The sequence below is a fragment of the Diuraphis noxia genome, unplaced genomic scaffold (genome assembly GCF_037042655.1).
Source record: "Diuraphis noxia isolate RWA-SAM2 unplaced genomic scaffold, SU_Dnox_SAM2 contig0002, whole genome shotgun sequence".
NCBI lineage: Eukaryota > Metazoa > Arthropoda > Insecta > Hemiptera > Aphididae > Diuraphis > Diuraphis noxia.
Window position 1 is genome coordinate 68489989 of NW_028301712.1, and position 20621 is coordinate 68510609.

The following is a 20621-nucleotide window of genomic DNA, read 5'->3' on the forward strand; positions in this document are numbered from 1 at the left end:
ATGAAATATATATCGTCTAAACATTATTTTAAATGAAATGATATGAACTGTAGGTTAATATGTGATTTATGCTAATTTAAAGCAGTATGTGTACCAAGCAGACTTGTAAAGTACTTGAGTAGAAGTATTTGAGTAAAAGTATTCAAATACTTTTTAAGTACTCAAATACGTATTCTAAATACATTTGAAAAAAGTACTTGGGTATAGTATTTTAATACTTTTTTGAAGGTATCTGTATTTAAAATCAAATACTATTTTTAAATACTTTTTCGTCTTACTTTTTAATTATTCTAACTTAATTATTCTTATTCTAATTAATTTAAGTAAAATTAGAGTTCTAAAATAAAACTAATAATTTAGTTGATTAATAAATAATAATTCAATTTATCTATAAGGTCACTAGGCTAAGGAAAAAAGATAAAATATATTTATTTTTTTTATTCAAAAACAATCTGTACAACAAGCACATTTAGTAATATTGATATAGAATATATACATAGTTTATTTAAAAAAAAAAACAACAACTTTTAAGGAAGTCACCCATTGGTAACACCTAAGAACTTATAGTCGGATTTAGATCACTTAAGAAGATCTCGATTCCAATTTCGTTTGAGCCTGCGAGGGGGGTTGCCTGGGATATGCAGTGAAGCCATATCTTTAATGAGAGGATTAGTACTGGAGTTGAGTTGGGAGTGGAAACGGTGGTAGTGAATTTTGGCGTAGTCATTGACATTTGTAACTTTGAGGTCGTTGTGAAGTGAAAGGTTTGTCATGTACCATGGAGCACCAGTTAAAGTACGTAGGGCAATGTTTTGGAAAGATTGGATGGGGTGAATGTTTGAGGGTTTGGCCATCCCCCATATTTGAATACCATATGACCAGAAAAACATATTTAAAAAAAAAAAATGTATTTGAAAGTATTTGAAAGTATCTGTAAATACTTTTTAAAAGTATTTGTATTTGTACTTAAAAACTTTTTTTTTCAAGTATTCAAATACGTATTTTAAATACTTTTGAAAAAAAGTATCTGTATCTGTACTTGAATACTTTTTAAAAGTATCTTTTACAAGACTGCAGGTACCAAGACTACTGCAAATATTCTTGACATTAGTTCATATTTTAATATTTTTTGAAATTTATACTCATCACCAACTGTATTATTATACATGTATTCAATTGTACAACTATAATAATACTGTATATTATTACAATTTGTAGTGATCTATTAATTAGGTAAAATGTTTATTTGTCCAAAAATCACAGAAGCAATATAAACGATTTTGCCTTTGAAGATGTAATCTTCACGAATCTTCAAAAAACCTACGTTTTTAAGTAATATTTGTGTATTATTTAAGTTTTAATTTTAACATTTTTATTATTGATCGAAATAAAACTTCGGCTTCATGGTTCATTATTTATTACCTATTATCTTACAATTTTTATAATTTTTAATACCTATATTATTATTAATGTTCAATTATTAGTATAATTAGTTTTTTTTTTTTTTTATGTTTTGTTAATTCACCTATGTAATTATGCTGTATTTATAAAATGGGAATCTGTCACCATTTATTTTTTTTGAAAAATATATTACCTATATATTTTAATCATCACCATCTATGACAATAGCGTCATTAAACATTAAATTTACTCGTTATGCTTAGATTGTAGGTGATAATCAAGTACCTGAGACCTTACTATTTTACAAAGCTATAAGTTTCTTTATTACTGCATCTATGACTTGTTTTAATCCAAATTTATTGATAGTTATTATCTATACACAAACAATTAAATTAAATAATCATTATCTAATTTAAATTATATTTTGATTATATTTTATTTTTTTATGTGATAATTAGTACTCGCTTATTGTTATAATTTTGTTTTTAGCTATTATTGTAGATACGTGTAAATAATAATTTCTTGACCTTTCAATAACAGAAACGAAATCACAAATGTTACTGTTTAGTGTCGAGATGCCTGGTCTCTGATGACATCCATTAACATGTCGTTATTCGTTAATATTGAAAATACGATGAAAAACGATGATGAACGGAGGCAGTCTTTCGCCCTATATTTCTAAGAATATTTTACTGTACATAAATATTACTGTTAATAATATTTATCTCTATTGATAATACTACCTATTATAGATTGAGCTATTTTTAAATGATAAAACATTATACTAGCATTGAAATTTTATTTTATTTCATTTTATTTGATATTACTTCTTATTCTTCTTCTTTGTAATGTCCTTCAAGCTCATACTGACATGTATTATATACCATGCCACATTTTCCTATCTATAAATAAGGTTCACAAATCTTTGTACGCTACAACTAACTCTATGACTTTTGTAACCTGGTCTTCCCACTTTAACCTTGTTCATTCTATTGGTACTTTACCTTTTGGAATACAATATTGTATCATATGTATGCTAAGTGAACCATATTTTCACCACACGTGACCAACCCTAAAGAACCACCTCATTCGTAGTTCATCTACTATATTGGGTTTTTGATAAAGCTCTTTAATCTCCACATTAGGTCTGACCCTCCACTCACCTGTATTCTGAAAACGTCAAAAATCACCCTCAGAATTTAATTTCAAATACTGAAAAGATATCTGATATTCTTTTGTACCTTATGAAGCGTCTTAGTTTTTCTTACATGAATCATCACAGTTCGAATAAGAGTTAACCTTTAGAGTCTTAGACAGAATTCTTAATTTAAACATCTTGTATTTAGTATATTACTAACTGTTATTAACTTATAAGTCAATACACTGATGTACCACAAAAACGTATAAATAAGTTCATGGAATGAATAGTTTTAATTGAATCGTTACTTTTTGTTCATATTTTAAATGTAGATAAGAAAATTATATAGGGAGAAGAACAAAAAAAAGTGATTAGGTATATTTTTTATATAATTATTTTAGTAAAAACTAATGATGATTACCTTGTATTAAGTTATAAAGTTTCTCTATTAACAAACATAAATATCGTCATTAGTAATTCGAAAAAGAATTCATACATTTGAAATTTTCAAATGTTTATATCACAAAAAGACCATAGCAAATTAAAATAATATAATATAATTTTAGATTATGCTATTATAAATATTTTGTGAAAATGAAAGTTAATATTCAAATTACAATTTTTCTTTTTTTTTCTGATTATTTTGACCATACAGATCTATTTTTCGATCAGGAACTTCCCTAAATATTGAAGGTTGTATATTTTTTTTACTCTTAAAAGTATCACCAGACACAAAAAAACATACACATGCATCATTTTAAAACCAATACGTTCCGCTCAGAATTTAAAACAGTTGTATTTTTTTTAGTAAACATCGTCAAGGGCCCCTATTGTTTTACATAAAACTTTATTATTATACAAAACAATTTTGCATGGTTTTTAACGTAAATTTTCAGTTTCCTCCAAAAATATAATACCTATATATTTTCAAAAAATGAGATATCATTCAAATTCCCGTTTCAAAAAAAAAAAATTGTGTATATCACTCATTCAATATGCATTAATTTATTTTTTTCAAATGTTTTAAATGTATTATAAAACGGTTTCTTTTGTCGAATTAATAATGTAATAGTTTCCATAATAATATGTTAGAGAGTAGAATAAATGATTGTAAGTACAAAAAAATTATGATCGTGTCTTAGTTTATTAGGTAATGCTATAGAAATTATTTTGTGTTGAAACGGGAATCGGATATTTCTGAGAGATGGACTTCTACCGCCTTTACTGTTGATAATAATTAGAGAACAGCTTTCGATAGTGTTTAATAAATATTGAAATATTCTTGGAAAATAATTATTAATTAAGCGACGTATTAATACTAACTGTGGTATCAGGTTTTCAACAACGTAACAATTTCTCCCGAATTCGGTCGAAATCTAATTAAACACATCCCGAAACAAAACCGTTGTACTTGACAAAGTTTGCGCATACCATTTATCTGTAATACACGGCGGATGAAGTCAACAAAGAACTGAGTTATATTTGTATGTACCCTAAGGAATGAGGTGGGGCGGGGGAGCACTGTACCGAATGTCACGGTCTATGGTGGCCGCCGGGTGCCATCTCGTTTTTGCACGACTCGAGGAGAAACGCATGAATTATGTATGCGACCGGATGTAGGTGAGGATACAGTGGAGGTAAATGTAGTATATAATACGGAAGTGGCCGTTGGGGTATTGTGTGTTTACACACGCACACACAAACACACATACCGATGAAACGGCAACTTCCGGTTTTGGCCAGAGGCTACAAAAAAGGTATATGCAGAAAAAAATGTAATACAGTAATAATATTTTGAATTCAATTTTGAATTTGTGACTTTTATGATTGTTACGTCCTCTAAAGGTGATTCGGCACTCTGGTATAATAATTATGAATGGTGCAAACGCATAGATAAACAAAACACAAGAATACGGAGTGTAAAAAATAAAATTAGTTTTGAATTATTTTTTTATTCTCTAAAAACTTACAATGTGGATTAACAGTTTAAAAATAATTTTTCACTTTAAGTATTGAGAACAAATGTTTTTTGAACATAGTTTTTAGTTAGACGTTATGCAATTTATACCAACGATATCTACAGTTATAGTTCATTATTTGAAGGTTGAAATTGTATAAAATAGTACGGTTGCTTTATATTTTATTGTTATAATTTTATTTATTTATTTTTTATTCACCACCGACCACTTAATATACTAAACTAAAAATTGTGACAAGCGTGTAACTATCTGTATGATCTAATCAATAATTGCGTTTTGTATGCTTCAAATTTGTATTTTTTCTGTTTTATGTAACATTATATTATCATTGGCTCATCTTCTTAGGATTAATTTTTGCGTTACTCGGCTCTATATTTCATCAATATCAGTTAGATTTATAGCGTTGCTATCAAACTTTATAGGTACCTAAGTACAAAATTGTTTTTTCTTCGGATTAGTACAATATTTGGTATATACTACGTATATATACTATATATATATATATTATATACCTAAATAGGTTGAATTAATTGTCATTTAAATGAATTGAAATTAAAAGTTTGGCGATTACTTGCAAAACTCGCCGTATTACTTTAACTTCCGATTTATTATTGTTTTCCAACTTTAGTACAAAAGGACGATTTATCACTCGTTCCGTGGAATGGAGGTTTGAAGGGCGTTTTATTCCAATAGTGAACTACGTACGTTTGTATAATTTTATACTGTATAGAATGGAACCAACAGCGACCTTCTCTCTGAAAATCAAGAGTGCGCGCGCATTCTCAACCACGGCTTTGTCAGCCACTTTTAGATTTCGTCGCATATTCGGCTATTGAATGACGATGCAGTTTTGAGTTTCGAAGAAACGCCTTTAAATCTGATTAAGGTCCACATTATTTTGTATGCTCGTCTGCGGCTAGGCTTGTACGGAAATGAATTTATATTATAACATGTGCGTTATAATATTATGCTGCATCAGTGTCGGCCTGGCCACGACCGCTAGGCCGCGAACTTATATTCCCGTAGGCCGTAGAGTATTTATCGAAATTTTGCACCACACGTAATTTTTATTTTTAGGTGCAATTTTTCAATACAGGACCCAAGTCCTTTCATTATGTGGCCCCCTAAACAAACTGATTTTGGTGTGCATGGCCTATATGCACTGAGCGGCATACACATTATAATATTGTTATGACTTTTGTGTGATAATACCGCTATGAAATGCGACCAGGAGGAAAATAATAATATTATCGGCACTGTTCCCAACCACGTGACCGAGTTTTTAGTACCAGTAAAGAGGGTTTTCTAATAGCATAATAATAATAAATATAAAACCACACACACGGAGATGTCGTTCGATATTATAATATGTTGGTCATCAGAGACGACGATGAGTGCACTTGCATAAGTAGCAAAGCATAACATAATAATGTTATCCAATACTATATCATACATTATTATACCTAAATATTATAGTGCAGGTATACCGTCAAACTGGTACGACGCATAACGGTCTCTGTTCGCTGGTTATTAATGCAATTATAAGCGTTCTCTGTTGTCGTCGCAGTCGCCTTTGTGGACAGGACGGGACACCTACACCCATACAAAAACCGTGGTCGTGGTGAAACATTCAACCCGAAACCTTTTACGACCGGCCCCATCGATCGATATAATATTACTGCTCATCACAATAGTCATCGCTCTTTCTGTCAGAGTTTAAATGCACACACACTTCACTTATATAACAATAATATACTCATAAATGCATGTGTGAGTGTACATTATATACGTATATATTGTATATAAATGTGCGTATGTGCGGTGTACAACGCACATCACATGCCACCGTCAAACGTCCATTCACGTCATTCAGTTCCGAAACGGAGGTTGAAACCCTTCCGGTGGTACGTCCACAAACACACATAGATATAGCCGTCCACTTACAATTATGTGGGTGAGTGTTATATCCGGTAGTGATAATGAGAAGGGGAGGTGGGATCGTCCGACCGGAATAAAGAAATTCCACTGACCTTATAGTGTCGTAGTTGTCACCTTCGACGCACATCACGATTCCAATTCGATTCCGTCCGTCACCAGTAAAATATAGCATGATACATATTATAGTCCGTAAAATACGTATTTAATTCACTTTACTTAATTTTGCTTTCTTTAAGATTTTGGATAACTTATGTCGACTAATGCAGTCGACTTAGCACTGTCCACTGGACAATATATTTTATTTAAACGCGCCTTTCGAAGTACACAACAAATCAAGTCTATTGCGTATAGGTACACACTTTTTAGACACAAACCGAATATCTTGTCAGTGACGAAGTGTTTCCGATATGCGTTTCTAGAATAATTTTTCCGGTTAGAAACTTTGATCAATACCCACTGTTTATGCATTGTGCATGCGGTGACAGGTGTCATCGTTCACAGTAATGAAGATAAATTACATTTTTTCCGTTGTTCCAAAAACTCATTTTTAATAATATTTTAAATTTAATTTATTTTTATGACTTTATTGTTTGCGAGTAATAAAAATATATCATATAGAACTTTCGAAAGGGTAAGATAAAAATATTTTGATCAACAGAAATTCAAATCGGTTAAAAAGGCAGTATTTTATTTTATAGTAAATGGCAGTATTTTAAAAATTTCAACTTTTTATGAAATTGTATGATCTTGAATTAAAATATTTATTAACTATTATCACTGGTTTTTAAAATAAATATCTAAAAAATCCAATGGTTATATTCTGACTTGTGAAGTACCTACTTGAGTAAAAGTATTCAAATACTTTTTAAGTACTCAAATACGAATTCTAAATACATTTGAAAAAAGTACTTGGGTATAGTATTTGAATACTTTTTTGAAGGTATCTGTATTTAAAATCAAATACTATTTTTAAATACTTTTTTCGTCTTACTTTTTAATTATTCTAACTTAATTATTCTTATTCTAATTAATTTAAGTAAAATTAGAGTTCTAAAATAAAAATAATAATTTAGTTGATTAATAAATAATAATTCAATTTATCTATAAGGTCATTAGGCCAAGGAAAAAAGATAAAACATATTTAAAAAAAACAAAAGTATTTGAAAGTATCTGTAAATACTTTTTAAAAGTGTTTGTATTCGTACTTAAATACTTTTTTTTGAAGTATTCAAATACGTATTTTAAATACTTTTGAAAAAAAGTATCCGTATCTGTACTTGAATACTTTTTAAAAGTATCTTTTACAAGATATGGTTATATTTTTGATTTATTGATGTAAAATAATTCTGTTGGTTCAAAGCGTCGATTATTTAATTTTTACAAGGGTTAACGAAACCCTGCATTATTCTCTCTAACTATAATGATTTATTGTTCTCCGAATAAATGTTTCAGCCCGAAAGTCTATAGAACGTGTGTGTATAACATGTAATAAAAGTTAACATCCAACAAAACGTTAGAAACTCTAACAAAGACGATGTTGATGAATCGCACGCGTCTAGAACAAAATAACAAATGTGGACTGGGATTTCTTGGTTTTTGCGTTTTGCTTTAAAATATAAAACAAATGCCCAACTCTAAAATTGAATATTCATTACGAAATTAATTATATTACAATGTTTGAATTATATAACACATAAATCATAAGCGTTTTACTGCGCAGACTGTAACTCTGAAGTCGTGACTGCTAAAACAAAATACTTATTATTTAAATTTATAATAATCAATTAAAATTTTTAATATTTCAATAAAACATAGACAGATAACAAGATTAATCTTATGAATTAAAATTTTTTATAAGTTAATAATATCTCTTATATTATACCTATGAATCTATTAACTATATAGGTTAATCGAATATTTCAACCATAATAGCCTATATTGCCCAAAAATATTAATCTAATTAATACTTAATTATCATAGAAGAAAACATTTTGATACATAAATAAAAACATAAAATAACCATAAAAATTATGAATTTCAATTAATCGACTAATTAAATGGCTTTGGAAAAAAATTCAATTAATTTATGTATATTATGTGCATATTTATATCAAAGGAAAAATACCAAATTAAGTACAATAATCGTAATCGGTGTATTAAATGAATAATGAAAAGAAAACTGTATATTTTAGAAGAAAACCTCAATTAAAGTGATATTTGAATATTCCTTGACTGTCAACAGTGTCAACAAAGGAATCAAAATCAATCACGTATTCCATTTACATTAATGTAAATCCAGGTTATACCATAATGAAATGACTATTTGAAACTGAGTAAATGTGTCGTTGAGACATAATAAATTACTTCCTAGTATTATAATTTGTTAATAATTATAATAATCTATTGAGACTCCCTAAAATTATTCATGTATATAGGTACCTATCAATGTAGATACTATTTTTAATTATAAATTACCACATACTTACCTATACGTAATTGACGCAGTTAAAGTTTGATATGTTTATTTCACCATAATACGAAACTTAATGAATAAATATTTTCAAAAACTAGTGGTTTTCGAAGAATATTAAAACATATTAAAATTAGTTTTAACGACATAAAATATCAAATCTTTATGTGAACATTAATGGAAGATTACTAGAAATAGCATGTTGGATACTTATATACTTATACTTATACGTATTATAGGGCTCGGACGTTGTTGCACTAAAAATGTTATAAAATTGATTGCATTATTGCTATGAAAAAAAACCCTAAATTGCAATAAAAAAATATTTTGTACCAAAAAAATTAAAAAATTATTTTATGAAATGGATTAAGTCATATTATTAAGTAATATTATAAAGTTTAATTAGATAGATTTTAAACGAGTAGATGATAAAAAAGATTCAAATTCAAATTCTCGTCAATTTTCATTAAAAATCTAGTAAATTGTGCGGTCTTCTTATTTTTTCAGAAATCTACAAATAATTTTATCAAAATTTAAAACGGCGGTGGTGAAGGAGAGGGAGGCGCTGAGCGTTGGCGTGCTAATTTTTGTTTTGGGTTTGAGGCAGAGGCGCTACCTCCTTTACGCTTAAGCGGTTTACGACCGCCCATCGCGAAAGTGGCAGTATTTTTACTGTCGCCCTGAGAAGAGCGTTTTATTTGGGGGGAGTGAAGGTGTTGGATGGGGGTGTGGGTTTCCTGTTTCCGTTGGTAGGGAGGGATGGGATGCTGTGGCAATGAGGGGGCGCGGCCCCACGACAGCTGTTTCGGAAGGACGGTTTGCGACGCTTTCGCGGCGGCTTACCTGTGGGCGCTGGTGTCCTGTTGAAACAAGCGGTGAAAACTGCTAATTTTGGCGCTGGTGCCTGTCGAACGGTGATCGAAGACAATCAGTGGGCGCTGTTGCCTGTTGAGAAGCGGTGAAAACTGCTGTTTTGTGGCGCTGTTGCCTGTCGGTTGGTTTGGGTTCTTGAAGAGAGCTAGGAGTCTTGAACTGTAGCTGACTGATGTCTGACTGACTGGACTGACTACTGACTGTTGACACTGACTACTGGGGTAGACTGACTGACTGACTGACTGATGATAATCCGGTAAAATGCACCGGTATATATACTCTATATTGTGTTATTCTCTTCTCTGATTGGTCGAGGATGGTTGTTTCACCAAGCAACAACCACACCTCGATCCGTTGGTTTCTATTCCATCCATGTGGTTTTCACCCGTCATATTGGTGAAATCTACTCGATGAAAATTTATCTTTTTCCGTGTGTCACGTTGGGTAAATGTGTGGTCATTCCGGTGTGTTTGCTCGATTGGTGGTCCTGAAAAGGACCGTTTTATGTAGAGATAGGAACTCCGTTACATGCTATTAACATCAATGATTTAACAAAACATTTTTCACTCTCCATATTAGATCTTAAATCAGTTATCAATCCTCTAATATCACTACTAACTACAGTTATTAATAAAATCATCCAAAAATATGCCTACGACATATATACAATGTTTAACTGATAGAACTGACTTTTGGAATAACTTTTGTTCAAATTAATATACACCCTGTTTATATAAATAGATAGAACTGGGTCGTCAGTAATATTTTATTTATTAAAAATACCATAAAATCAATTAAACATTTTTTTAGGTAACATAAACAGAATGACTTCGGTTAAAAATGTTATGTTTCTAAATGTAAAATTTGTTTCAATCAATAAATTTAGTTTCTGTTTAATTTTTAGTGGGTAATGAGTATCAAAAAATAAAAATAATATTTCCATTCAAATTGTTAAAGTTATTTTTAATCAAATACATAAAGTTAGTGCAGCCGTAAAAGTAATAATTATAAAGTTAGGTATAAAACTTAAAACCTAATTATAATTTATTATATCGTGTTAATAATTAACCAATAGGTTTTTCATGTTCGCTAGGTGTACGACTAGTTTCGATCTCATAATGATATATTTATTATTATTATACATTCTCAAAAATTTTGAATTTTTTTTGTAATTTCTCTTATTTTATCGCCTTATAACAATTACATTTACGTTAAAATATTATTTAAAATATATTGACGTTTACTATTATAATATATGGTAATCGTTTTATATCCAAATAATATTTTAAATGTATTTTGTCACTTAATTCTGGCAGGTCCATATCTATTTTGAATACATTCTCAAATTATTCTAAAGTAGACAAAATTTATTTTGATTTAAATAAATTTCATAGCCTTTTTTATAAGTTTAAATTATATATTTTAATTGAAATGTAATATGATTAATATTAATGATATAATAAAATATATATATATACTAGATATATTTAAGACATGGTGCGGACATAATCTATGAGTTGATTAATATTTTCCCATATTTTATATAGGTATATATTTAAATAATACTTTGTACATTTCTAGGTGTAAATTAAAAACTAAAATTTCAAAAATGCTCAAATAAATACTGCTCGAATAACATAACAAGTAATCGTTAATTTCTCGATATTAATACAGATTATATCATCGATCTATATTTGATTTATATAAATTATTATATTATAAAGTTGTACCTACATTAGGTATATTATAAATAAACTGAAAACGACAATGAGTAATATTTCTATAACAATCTATGAAATTACATATTTTTAAAAAAGCTCATTGATCTAATTTATCTCGTCATTTTTAACATTTTATTTTAAAAGTAATTTATAATGATTTGGAATAAATGTATATATTATCCGTTGTTTATGATGAACAGTGTCCATTCAAAAGTCAGTTAATTTTTCTGCACATATATTTTAATTTAAAAGCATAATAATATTAATTTTAGAAAATATTAAAATTTTATTATTTTATCGCCTTATAACAATTACATTTACGTTAAAATATTATTTAAAATATATTGACGTTTACTATTATAATATATGGTAATCGTTTTATATCCAAATAATATTTTAAATGTATTTTGTCACTTAATTCTGGCAGGTCCATATCTATTTTGAACAAATTAGAGATATATAATCTAAAGGAATGCCGAAGTACATATTACATATTATATCAAATATTATATATTAATCCATATTGTATATTTTCTGGTAAATGATAAATAGAGCTAAGATAAGTTATAGAAATTTAAACTTTATATACTTCTCGCTCTCTAAATTTTTTTGTCATATATAAGTTTCTCATTCTCATTGGTTTATGTCATAAGACATTTTATCTTTCAATGAACGCCGTTTGTATTTCTCCGTGGTTTTCTTTAGAAATATATTTTTGAATAGAAAAAGAGAAATACGTGTCATACTCCATTCTGTGTATATTATTATGACCATTGGTTGTTCCTCGAAGGGCTTCGTTGATCGAGAGACGATAAAATTTAAGAAGAAAAAAATAAAAACATCTCAAGAATGCAATATAACGTTGGGCGATCAATCTATTTTCCGGCTCGTAATAGCAGGACATCCGAAATTAATGGGAATATTCGATTATTTTCGATTATTGTTAATTAATGCGGGGTCCCTCGTTTTCTGCGGAAGTCCGCCCCTTCCGCATAGCTTAGGGACGGACATTTAATTGGACTGAAGGGGTAACCGCGACCATTTATCAACCGGCTGCACGACGGCCGTGAATCCCCGGGCCACACGGGTAAGTAGTGTCGTTGAGAAAAACCCTTTTCCGGATTCAAACCACTTCTCTTGCTGTGTTTTCACCAGCCGCATTTTGTTCAGTGCACGGTGAATCGCTTCGTCGTCGTCGTACTGTTATTTTGAAAGCCCGCGAAGTGATTGATTGATGAGCTCTCCAAAGTACTGTAGTTACCTGTGTGTAGGTCGTACTCGACGTACAATCGATACGGAAACGTAAGATTTGCACAAAAGAAACGAGTCTACTTACGGCTCTTAATTTTTCCCTTCGGTTTCTTTCTTCAATAGGAAAAAAAGTCTCGAATTTATGTGAAGGAAAAAAATTGATCACATAACATACAGAGTGTGCAAAGTGTAACTGTCATAACACCTACTGTAGTTATTTATCATTTTTATATCATGTTAGTTGAAAATTAATATAAATTTGTTTTTTGTACAACCTTTGTAGGTATAATTATTATTTTACGATTAGATAGTCAAACATTATACTCCTATAAGTAGAAACGATATTCAATTAAATCAATAATAAGTAATTACTAAATGTACAAAATGTATTTTGGTTTTTCGTTAATTTTTAAAAACATTATTATTCTTTGAAGTATTTTTATGCCTAATGTATATAATATGATCTTTGCATAAATAAATGACTGAGCATCGTGAAGGTAATTGGGCTGTTAATTTGTTGTATATCTAATATTATAGGTTAATTATTATTTAATACGTCCTAAGAACACTAAAAGTATTTTGAAATTTTCTTAAAATTTTGAGGAAGACCACACTACAACCAGTTCTTCAGACTTCGCCACTGCATTCGCCAATTTTTTTTTTTTTACAACTAGTCAATATTGTGGTCATGAAATATGATCGATGACATAATTTAAAAATAAAATTCCAACTTAACGGTTTTTTAGCTAAAGAAACTTTTACCTGGTAACTTTTCTCTGAAATTTACCTATGTTAATAATTTCTGAAAAGTTCTTAGCCGTAATCTATATTTTCTAATATCCTAATTAAGTTTGTTTTTCACCTTTATTTACAATATTCACAATCGTGAATTTTAGAGTTCTGTGACAAATAATGAAACGACATTTTATATTCATAAGCAACATATTATATTAAACGAAAAGACGTTGAACCATGAAGATAAAAACAACAAATATTATTCTTTGAATTGGAAAAATACATTTTTCTATTTACTCGGGGTTAACAGAGAACTCTACGAAAAATTTGATTTTAGAAGATTAATTAACTTTACATATTTAATAATGGCATCTGTTGTATTATTATTTATTGATATGATTAAAATAAAATTTAGTGTAAATTTTTTTTAAATTAAAATATTGTATTTATTTGTTATAAATATCAACGTATTCCATTCGATATTATTAGACGTTTAACATTTGAATGAAATAATGTATAAGAGACCTTTACTCTTAGTACGTAACCAAATTTTTACACGAGTTATTAGAGTTAATTAGATGATGACATCAAACAATAAACTTATTAATAAAGGACTATTTAATATTAAATTATGAAGAGTAAAAATGTGAAATTTTACATTAAACATGTTCATTCAACTTAAATTCTATTGAAATTGTACACCCATTTTATCAATTTATTATGTAAAGAAACCCATTGATTTTAATGTAAAATTAATATGATGATAAAGTTTGTCGCGCTAGCACAGAAAAGGTAAATTTTTCAACTATTCCGAGAATTCGTACGACCCAGTCAAAATGTTGAAAGGACACATTTACCTAACATAAAGTAGGCACTTCTGATGTTGAAAATTTCAAAAACATCAAAACATTTACATAGGTGTATACGACATTTCGCCATAATATAATTTGTATGTTGTAAAACAAGTAAAATTGATCAGAAGTCAGGATATTAATTACATTCAAGACTGTGATATGGTGGAATTTTCCATAAACCTCGTATGATTTGACAACGGATCTGTATAAAACCATTAAAACATTTATGATGGAATTGAAAACAAAATTTTCAATAATCGATATAAATATTTAAATTTATTTTTCACACAAAAAATGATCAACAATGGAAAAGTCATATTGAAGTTAAAATATATGTATTCATTCCAGCGAGTTTCCACTGAACCAGACATAACATTGAATAGGAAAAAATATTTTTGAGAATCGTTTTACAAAAGTTTCAATGGTGAAATAAAAACTAAAGTTTTCCATTGTTTTCAACACATCAATTCTGGTTTACACTTACAGTAGACAGCCACTCGTTATTTTAATTTTTGTATATATACAGCAGTGGTTTGAAGGTCGATTTTGAACTTTAAAAGTGAACTATAGTACTTTAATTGGAGTATGTCATTACAAAATGGATAGGCTGACTTGGTAATGTTGCAAAAAACTACATTTAAAAAAATAGTTAAAAACTAGAACACAATATTTTTATTATTATTAGTATTTTTTATTTTATTTTTTTTTTTTTTGGTTATAACATCTCTCTTCTAAATTATATTGTCCTATAGGTATTTAACAGAATAGTACCTTTGAATAATGAATATAAAATGTTATAAATATTTGTATCATAACCTGTACTTTATACTTCGATTTGTTCATATAAATCATTCTAATTTACATACGAACAAAAACATGAAAAATTATTTGAAATAAATAATAATTTTACTATGCAAATAAACAATTACATTTTGTACCGTTATAAATCGTATAACTTGTGCCTAGTTATTATGTAATAATAAAGTATAGTGTTAACATACACATTATATTGTATTAGTAACTAGATATTTTTTAAACTAAAGATTAAATTAAAAAAAAAAGTTGCTTTAATTAAACAGACACAGATACTTATACAAATGTTGCGCTAATAATAGAATCATTTTTTTTTCTAGACACCTAAGTTTTATTTAAAGTTTGATGAATCCAATTTTAGCAATATAACAATATAAGTATTTATACAGTGTTCTACAGTGCTGATGACTTATATAGTGTTGTATAAAATAGTTCAAATAAATTGGCTGCGATAATAAATTATTATTCATTTAATTATTAATTTACCTTATATACACATAATTAGAAATGCACCATACACATTTCATGCATTCGTCGTAATCCCCAAGATTTAATAATGTGGAATTTCCATCCATCATCCAAGTAAATACGTTCGTGAAATATATATAAGCTATTTCGAAGACAATAGAAATAACAACAGACTTATGATAAATTATACTTCCTAAGATTTTGGCTATTTTCGCTAAAACAACTAATATTGTTTATTAGATTTATTCTGAGGGGGACCACGAATAATATATTGATTTTACTATGATGCGAGTTTTTTTTTCTTTATCTGAAGAAACTTTTTACGATTTCAACTTTGTTAGGTATATATATTTCTTGATAGGAAAACGAATTTAAGTGCTTTTTGGGGCTCAACAGTTTAAAATTCACAGTAATTCTTTTTTTAAGTGTTAAACAATCAAAGAAAAATGATAATTTTAAGAAAAATCGTTTTTGACGAAACTAATTTTGTTTTTTAATTCAAAAACAAATAACTATAGATATACTTGATATTTTTAATTGATGTTTGTGTTATCCTTTTTTATAAGTATATTATGAAATAATTTGACTTTCTTGAGCTATTTATATAGACGTATGGAGTTTTGGATGGTTTTTAATTTTTAATTTAGGTTTTAAGATCAATCAAGAAACTTTAAAATTCAATATATAGGCGTTTTAAGTTTATTATTTAAAATTTTTATGAAATTAAGAATTTCAATTAATTTGAACAAAAATTAACGAATTTTGTTATTTTGTTCAATTATTCAAAACATTATTCGTAGGGACTTAAATGTTTTTGACACTGTAAAGGTATAAAATATATATTTACTACTATACAATGCAAAAGTTTATATCCTATTGTAATCAAAATTTAAATTTTAAATTTTACTTTCATTGTAGTATGTTCCTACATTTTTAATTCTTAATAATTGTGTAAGACATCGATTTTTAAACCTTTGTAGTCACATTTATAAAGGGACTTAAGCAATTCATACGATTCTTAGATAGCTAAGCTACCTTCTATTGTTTCTTTTTCATTAACAATACTACTCTGTGTACAAGTTTTATAACGTTTGGCGATGTCTAAAGAATAATGAATTTTCATGAAAATTGCATTTTCTGTGTCGTAGATATCATTATTATCACCCTAATTCGTTTTTAATTTAAAACCCGTAACTACATAATATACATGAATAGATGCATTTTTAAGAGTTATTATTTGTATTTCATTCAACAACAGTCCTCGTCTAAATGCACATTTCATTCCGAACACAAATTATTGTTATTGCTTTTTGTTTTTTTTTTTTTTAACGGTTGGCAAAAAAATGTGTTTAATATATTTATTTACACATATTCTATTATATTTTATCACACATCTAATGGTCTCTGGCTCGTGAGCGTTGTTGTCGCATCCGAATTAATGATTTCATATTCATTCGCTTGGGTCAACGATGAGTTTTATGAGGGAAAAGGCCATAAGTTGTCCAGGGTGGATGGCAGATGTAATTCATTAAGAAGACGGATGGCCACAGGAGATGGTGGAAAGCGTGATAGGTCTCGCCGCCGTGTATGTACATGCAAGGCGAAATTAAACAGCTGCCTTGTTTTCGCCATCAAATCTGCCAGTCATCGCGTTGAGAGGCAATTTTTTTAAGCCATTTCTGTTGTTTGTACTATATTTTTTCCCTCCAAAACGGGTTTCACGTTATAAACATCCTAAACCGAGAGACCGGACAATTTATCATGGGCAGATCATGATGGCTGGACAAGGGTGGTGGCGAGTTGTTCTCGCGTCTCGTTTGTAACGGTTAATAGCCTAAAAAGGCGTAGTTTTTCGCTTTTCAAATAATTGCCCATTGTACTTTTATGTCGGACCTTGCTTTTATGTCGGATTTTTTAAAACCTTTGCGGCAATTATTATACGACCCTTTTTTTTTTACTTTTTTCTACAGGAGGACGATCGCGCCACAAGCTCGCGCGCGTGTATGATTTTTTTGTTTTATTTAATGTTCTTCGTACATGAAATTATGCGGAGCTGTATTTAAGTACAGTCATTAACAATACGCACATATTGTAAATGACGTACCCAGAGACAAACGTAAACAACACTAATTTTCCTTGATTAAATAGGTACGAAGGTACGTTTCTTTTTTTTTCACGAAAACATGAACGATATAAACTTTCAAAGACATCACATATCATACCAAGTTTAAATCATTATTTGCCCATAATTTCTCAACTGGGAAACATTGGTTCCCATGACACTTAACAAAACATCACGTACCGTGTATAAACTATAAATACTTGTATTATATTTATTAATTACCATTAAATATGTGACCATAACATTATTTTTCTAGATGAATACATTAGTAATAGGCTAATAATTTAATGTTACACTTTGTTTTCTCGTTTGGCTTTGGTTTCATTTTATTTTATGCTATTTTGAATGAAATAATTAATTTAATAAATATAAATATAAATTAAGACATAAATACGTTTTTATTTTTAATAGGTTGGTAATTTTATTTTGAAAATATTAGAATTATCATATTTTATTCCTTCTTAATATGGTACTATAATCCAATAACTGTCGATGTGACTAATTTAATTTAAAAAAATTTAATAATCATATTCAAATATAATTTTCATTGCATATAAATTATAAATCAGATTTACTACTAAATTAAAAATTCATAATTAATCATAAAAACTACAAATAATTTGTTGAAATATAATCAAATAAGGATTTGAATTTTACTGACTATACGATAATATTTTTTAATAGCCCTTCAAAATATTATATACATTGACTTATCAACTACATTTTAAGCATGGATATTACAAAAAATATTTGAGTAATGATCCTATCATTATAAAAATATGTTAAGTTATACAATAATGTTTTAAAATCTAATATTTTCATGCATGCTTAAAAATCTTAAGTACTAGATACTATTATAATAACAGAGTAAATTTCAAAATTGTATTTTAAAAATTTATTCTGAAAATAATCTTCCCTAAAAGATAAACGCGTTTTGATATAGAAGGGAACATACCATATTATATTATATTTTAGTTTTTAGTTTTTATTCTACTTAGATAGAGAATTTTTTTGGATACACTTTTCATTTCTGATACTCGAAAATAAAATTTACTTTAATTAACATGTTGTATTATAGTTTTTTAACGCTAAACAATATTTTAAAACTAAAATATTTTTGAAAATCTTATTAATAGTCATTATAATTTAAATATACGATTTATAGGATATACTAGGACCTTTTCTGCAATCACCAGACATATTCGTGATTCTCCAGGAGACAGAACTGGACAAACTTATTTAATCATTTAAAAAAAATAAAACACAACCTTATCATTGTTATTATTCTCATAAAATTTAGGCATTTATTGTTATTGTTATTAAACTTTTCCTTTATTATTATGTAACACCTTTCAAAAAAAAAAAAAAATGTATCTTTTCCCAATAGCCAAGTTGCCGAGGGTTATTTCTTTAATAATAAAAAAAAAAAATTAAAATGTTTATGTTAGATTTTAGAAAATTAAGCTTAACGTGATATTTTCTTTAATTTTTTTAATTATACACATGTTTTGCTGTAAAACAATACAAATTTAACTTCAATTTATTATATTATATTGACAAATGGCAACAATAAACTATAAACAGCATATTAAAATAAACAGATCAGGAATTATCCCTTTTAGTATCTTGTTTGGTAAAGCATCTAATATAAAATATCATTGAGATGTTGCAACAAAGTGTGTTTATGTTATTACATTATAAGACTTATTCTTGCTGAACTATTGCAAAGCTTTAGTTGGTCCGTTGTGGACACAAAAAAAAAATTTAATTACGGTCGATTGTTTATGTCATCATGTTTGGTGCGAATGCTTTTTTATTTGTCTTCGTGCTCGTACACATAATGTCGACGTCCGTTTTCTCGGATTCAACTATACGAGCTTATCCATCAACCGAGCAATTTTACCTTTTCCCGCAACCACGTTTCTGCCTGCAGCTGCAGGCCTACACGTTTTACATTACGATTTCCATAATACCATACACGTAGCATTTTTAACTGTCAACGTCATAGAAGATTTAAAGCGAGCACGCCGTGTGCATCACTATTCCATCGGCAATTTTTGACGAAACGTGCGGATTGGCGACTATGCGATTACCACGTACGAACAATACTAACAATACTAACCGTTGTATGTCAAAACCTTGCCAGTTTAAATCTCGTCGTTAGGGTTGAAATTGACAAGCATCGAATAAACGATCTGTCCAGACAACGCGTCTGCATAGTTGTACGTTGTAGAAAATTAAAAAGTTATAGGCATAGGTACGAGTATACGTATATAGATTGGTACTTATTGAGTGATGTCATACGAGACATTGCGAAAGAAATTTAATGTTGAAAGTTTTACATATTATATTTTAAGCGATACTTACTTGTTGGATTGACGTCAGTCAATAAGATATAGTTCATGAAAATATTGCATAATAGTTCGAAGAATTAATTAGGTATTGACATTTGGCATGTTATAGAACGATATGATTAATATGTGTGCAGAATTCTCTAAAAAAAAAGAGTTCCATGTAGATCTTACTTGTTCAAAATTACATTGAAACTTTAAAAGTATCATTTGGATAAAAATAATTAATCTCATGTAATTGGATTACTAAATACCTTAAATTCCAAAATAATATATGCATTTCAACAGTTGTATCATACAACTATTTATAATAGTGGTATAATCAAAATAATATTAAATATTTATGAAATCCCGAACTCGTAACAAAACGGCAATAATATTATGCGTTTTGATTTTATTAGCATGTTTAAAAATAAACTAAAAAATTCATTCTATTCAGATATTCGTATCAATATGAAATATGTTATATAAAAAATAGATAAAATCATAAATATATCCAGCGTCATA

At 28.4% G+C, this 20621-nt stretch overlaps 1 protein-coding gene across 3 annotated transcripts in view; it reads right to left on the reverse strand.

The window, feature by feature from the left end:
• kek3 (leucine-rich repeat, immunoglobulin-like domain-containing kekkon 3 protein) overlaps nucleotides 1–20621 on the reverse strand; it is a 189234-nt gene that overhangs the window by 71100 nt on the left and 97513 nt on the right. Inside the window, exon 4 of one of the 3 annotated variants that reach the window (XM_089220248.1) lies at nucleotides 9770–10286. The exons of the other annotated variants lie outside the window; for them this stretch is intronic. The gene's annotated coding sequence lies outside the window, so the exon portion shown is untranslated. The remainder of the gene's footprint in view (nucleotides 1–9769; nucleotides 10287–20621) is intronic. 3 annotated transcript variants of the gene reach the window in all.